We start from the raw sequence: 6,000 nt of genomic DNA on the forward strand, positions 1-6,000 counted from the left end.
AGTTCCGTCACAGGAGCTCAATACCGGAAAAAAAACTGATCAGTTTTATCCTAATGCATTCTGAATAGAAAGCATTCCGTTCAGTATGCATCAGTTCTGTCCCTCTTAGGTTTTTTGGACTGAGAAAATGCTGCATCATGCTGCAGTTCTCTCTCTGGCCAAAAATTCAGATCACTTGCCGGAATGTCGGATCCGGCATTAATTTATATTGAAGTGTATTAAGTGTTCCGGCAAAATGGATGTAGCTTTCCGGTCTGCACATGCGAAGACCTTTAAAAATGCAAAATAAATTAATACCGGATCCTTTTTTCCGGATGACACCGGAGAGACGGATCTGGTATTTCAATGCATTTGTCAGACAATTCCGCATCCGGATCCGTCTGACAAATGCCATCAGTTTGCGTCCGGAACGGCCTGCCGGAATCCTCTGCCGCAAGTGTGAAAGTATCCTAATGCTGTGTGATGCTGTCAGAGGAGTGGAGGTCAGAACGGGAGCTCACACTGACACACAATGCAAGTTTCTCGCATGTGTGTGTGTCTGGCCCTAAAGGGAAGCTGCCACCAGTTTTAAGCTGCTGTGCCAGCATAAACTGGTGACGGAGACGCTGATTGAAACATTGGGTCACTTTTTTGACCCAGTTGTTTAATTCCCTATTGAGCAGCTCCAGCGTAAGCCAAGCCCTAGAGTCTGATGAGTACAAGTGCATGAGCTTGGGAGTCCTTGTATGCATGAGCTCCTGGCTCTCATCCCATTACTATAGGAAGAAAGCTCTCAATCATCCATGGGCAACTGCAGCTCATGAACATCAGGACTCCAGTGCTTGGCGCGTGCTGGAGGTTCTTTCCTTGAATTTGAGAGGGCAGCAGAAAATTGCCCATCTTGTAAAATGATGGTATATTGCTAGGATATGCCATCCCTTTATGCTCACATGGGTCTAATTTTTGAGAACCTCACTATTCTTGAAAATAAAAGGGCAAAAAAATAAAATAAACTATTCAGCCACAACTGATGATATGAAAAGTACATCTTAGTATACATTTGCTTACTTTTTTCATTGTAAAACTTGTGATGTAGCTCACAAAATGTGGTGTGAACCCAGCTTTTGAAAATGATTACATCCACAATAAATATTTTCGACCCACCCCCTGTATAGCCCGCCATGCAAAGTCTGACCTACCATCCTGTCATTTTCTTTTTTTTATTAATTCTCATTTCATCCTGTCATTTTCAATGTGAAGACTAGGAAGCTTTGACTGTCTTATTCTTGCCGTATATCTAATGGCATTTTCACATTTCCAGGTTCGTGAACTATCGCGCCTCCACATGCTATGTACATAAAGAAAAAATGTAAAGAAATTTCCGCTTTGTAAAAAAAAAATTAATCTTTATTGTGTTGTAAAGTGACCTGTATGCTTCTTTCCCCCCCCCATATCTCTTGTGTAAAAGATGTGAAATAATAATAATAATAATCATGATCTATGTGTAAAGTTCGATATTGTGTGCATCCACATGTTTATACGTGCCATACCACCTGTCTGTGACACACTTCCCTTGGCTTCCACTGCTATGTTAACTCTTCTTGAGAAGCTTTTGGCATTATTTACATTATGCTTTTAAGGAATTTGGTATATTTAAGAGAATTGAATTGTCATGCCTGGCTGGAAGGCTATGCTCTTTCAGTGAAAACATTTGCACTAAATGCATGGGACAATAGGCAAACAGTTTGTCATGTTAAGTGGGCTGTCAGATCATAGACAATAGCCCTCATTTATTGAAAGTGATTCTCAGTCGCTGGGAGTTTCTCTTTTTTATTTGTGCTGGAAGCAAACATTATCGGAAATATGTGAAAAAATGTTCTATTGTTTCGAAGTTGTTAAACAAATCCTGTACCAGGACCCATTTTCCCACTAGGTATGCTGTTGACAAGTGGACTTAAAGGGAACTATGTTTAACTGTGTTTACCAAAGTTGAAAACTGAGTTAACTCTATCATTCCCATGGAGGACTGAGTTTTGGATTGGAATAATATAAATAAATCATAAGTGACTACTCAGAAAAGATTGTCGTATGATGAATTAAATGGGTTGCATCACCAGGGTTACCCCTGTTTATATGCCCTGTAAGGGTACCATAAATTTGGTTCTTCAAAAATGAAGTACCATATTCTTCACCCTATAAGACACAAAGTGGGGGGTAAATGTCAGTGCGTCTTATAGGGTAAATACTAATGAGCGCTTCCGTTTTGGTCTGATCTGAGGTCTAATGAAAAATATTTTCTTTCTTATTCTCCTCCTCTAATACCTAGGTGCGTCTTATAGGGTGAAAAATACGGCAAATTTGTTATAGATTAGAATGCAAATAGTTAAGTACCTAATAAGACTCCATTCACAACTGATAGTAGGTTCACACCTCTGTTTAACTGATCTGGCAGAGAATAACCTGCAGGAGTTCACTGGATTTGGCCTAGCCGGATACTGCAGTTCACCACCGGACCATTTTGACTATAATGGGATCCAGACGGTTTCTTGCATGAGTGCCGGGTTTCAGCTAGCCATAAACTGCTGCTTGCACATTTTTTTATCTGGCCAAATCCCAGCACTCATGACGGAATTTGTCTGGATCCCATTATAGTTAATAGAGTGTGGTGGTGAAAGGCTGTATCTGGTAAGTTCAGGCAGGCTCTTCTTTGCTGGAACAGTTAACATTTGTGGTGGCAACCAGCTTTGCATTGTTATGTATGCCATTTTATTTCCCAGAGTGTATAACAGCGTCTGCTGTACACCGCTGTTCCCCCGCTTATCGCCGTGCTCAGCGGTGACCTGTGCTTCCCATTTCACCCCTGCGGTCCTGGGCTCCGTTTCTGTAGGTGTTATTGCTTCTGAGGATTCCGATTCACAGCTTCCACTGAGCCCTGGACACAGCATGAGTTCGGCTGGTTTCGTGTTACACTGCTCTAAGGGTGGAGCGCATCACTCCCTGGGCTGTATGGGCTAAGTCAGGTGACCTCGCTGACCAACTCTGACTCTCCTGCATGTATTTAAGTGTCTCAGCCCCCTTCCTAGAATCCTTGTGTTTGCTGGTTCCTGATACTCTTGTGTGCTCCTGATCTATACTTCATTCCTGGACTCTGCTTATCGTCTGATCCCTGCCTGCTTGCTTTGTCTCTCCTGTTACCGACCTGGATTTCCTGACCTGTACCGCCTGCCCCGACCTATTGCCTGTCTGACTACGCCTCTGACTCATCCTTCGGTCCTGCACTATTGCTCCTGGTAACGACCCTGCCTGCCTGACTAAGGGTGTACTTCTGGTACCTACCCAGGTATCTCCTTGTCTGCCTGGACCAGCTGCCACTGACTCGGGGAATGCTCTAGATTAGCCCCTGGCAACTACCCTAAAGGCTCAAGTCTATCCTCACCATCTGAGGCTCTAGTGAAAACCAGGTAGTTGCTTAGACAGGCCCCTCCAGGGTATAGCCAGTCAGTGGCACAGTGGGTTCACACCAGCTGATCCGTGACAGTGTGTGCCGTGGAGCTCACCCATGAGCCACATTATACAGTTGCAAGAAAAAGTATGTGAACCCTTTGGAATTATATGTATTTCTGCACAAATTGGTCATAAAATGTGATCTGATCTTCATCTAAGTCACAACAATAGACAATCACAGTCTGCTTAAACTAATAAGACACAAAAAATTAAATGTTACCATGTTTTTATTGAACACACCATGTAAACATTCACAGTGCAGGTGGAAAAAGTATGTGAACCCCTAGACTAATGACATCTCCAAGAGCTAATTGGAGTGAGGTGTCAGCCAACTGGAGTCCAATCAATGAGATGAGATTGGAGGTGTTGGTTACAGCTGCCCTATAAAAACAAAACACACACACCAGTTCTGGGTTTGCTTTTCACCAGAAGCATTGCCTGATGTGAATGATGCCTCGCACAAAAGAGCTCTCAGAAGACCTACGATTAAGAATTGTTGACTTGCATAAAGCTGGAAAGGGTTACAAAAGTATCTCCAAAAGCCTTGCTGTTCATCAGTCCACAGTAAGACAAATTGTCTATAAATGGAGAAAGTTCAGCACTGCTGCTACTCTCCCTAGGAGTGGCCGTCCTGTAAAGATGACTACAAGAGCACAGCGCAGACTGCTCAATGAGGTGAAGAAGAATCCTAGAGTGTCAGCTAAAGACTTACAAAAGTCTCTTGCATATGCTAACATCCCTGTTAGCGAATCTATGATACGTAAAACACTAAACAAGAATGGATTTCATGGGAGGATACCACAGAGGAAGCCACTGCTGTCCCAAAAAAAACATTGCTGCACGTTTACAGTTTGCACAAGAGCACCTGGATGTTCCACAGCAGTACAGGCAAAATATTCTGTGGACAGATGAAACCAAAGTTGAGTTGTTCGGAATAAACACACAACACTATGTGTGGAGGAAAAGAGGCACAGCACACCAACATCAAAACCTCATCCCAACTGTGAAGTATGGTGGTGGGGGCATCATGGTTTGGGGCTGCTTTGCTGCGTCAGGGCCTGGACGGATTGCTATCATCAAAGGAAAAATGAATTCCCAAGTTTATCAAGACATTTTGCAGGAGAACTTAAGGCCATCTGTCCACCAGCTGAAGCTCAACACAAGATGCATGTTGCAACAGGACAACGACCCAAAGCATAGAAGTAAATCAACAACAGAATGGCTTAAACAGAAGAAAATACACCTTCTGGAGTGGCCCAGTCAGAGTCCTGACCTCAACCCGATTGAGATGCTGTGGCATGACCTCAAGAAAGCGATTCACTCCAGACATCCCAAGAATATTGCTGAACTGAAACAGTTCTGTAAAGAGGAATGGTCAAGAATTACTCCTGACCGTTGTGGACGTCTGATCTGCAGCTACAGGAAACGTTTGGTTGAAGTTATTGCTGCGAAAGGAGGTTCAACCAGTTATTAAATCCAAGGGTTCACATACTTTTTCCACCTGCACTGTGAATGTTTACATGGTGTGTTCAATAAAAACACGGTCACATTTAATTCTTTGTGTATTATTAGTTTAAGCAGACTGTGATTGTCTATTGTTGTGACTTAGATGAAGATCAGATCACATTTTATGACCAATTTGTGCAAAAATCCATATCATTCCAAAGGGTTCACATACTTTTTCTTGCAACTGTATATGTTAAGTATTGTGCCTGTAAGGCACCAGTGAGGGAATGGTAAGTGTGCACACACTAAGACCTCATGCACACAAATCGCGGATCCGCAAAACACTGATGGCGTCCATGCGCGCTCCGCAACTTGCGAAACGGCACGGACAGCCTTTAATATAAATGCCTATTCTTGTACGCCAAGCGCGGCCATATTTTTTTTAGCGGGGCCACGGAATGGAGCAACGGATGCAGACAGCACACGGAGTGCTGTCCGCATCTTTTTGAAGTGAATGGGTCCGCATCTTGGCTCGGATGCAGACCAAAACAACAGCTGTGTGCATGAGGCCTAATGTGGGTGAAACACCCTGTAAGTACTGAGACAATGGTGGGAATGTATAGTGATGATGTCATGGGTAGACTATGACAGTGTACAGACACTCTGGGAGACTTGGGCAGGATGTCCTAGATATTGCATAGATCGCACTGGAGACGAGGGGAAATGCCCTGTATATATACACACCACACTGTATTATACTATATATGTATTACAATGTAATTGTGTGCACTGTAAATGTGTTGAAGACAACACTGATGTTATACTGACATCTACTGACCAGTGGTGTTATCACTGCTGGATAATATCTGTGGGTTTAGAAACATATTGGGCCATATGTGTTCATATGAATAAGGTCCTTTAAAGGGGTTCTTTACCTTTTTCAGTAGCACAGTGGCCCTCTCACCACTTCCCACAGCCCAGTTTTGTCACGTGGACCAGGAGCAGCTCAACCCCATTTACTTCAAGGGGGCTGAGCTGTGCCCGGCCAAGTGACATAGTTGTGACGTCACT

Source organism: Bufo gargarizans, chromosome 5, assembly GCF_014858855.1.
Source record: "Bufo gargarizans isolate SCDJY-AF-19 chromosome 5, ASM1485885v1, whole genome shotgun sequence".
Classification (NCBI taxonomy): Eukaryota; Metazoa; Chordata; class Amphibia; order Anura; family Bufonidae; genus Bufo; species Bufo gargarizans.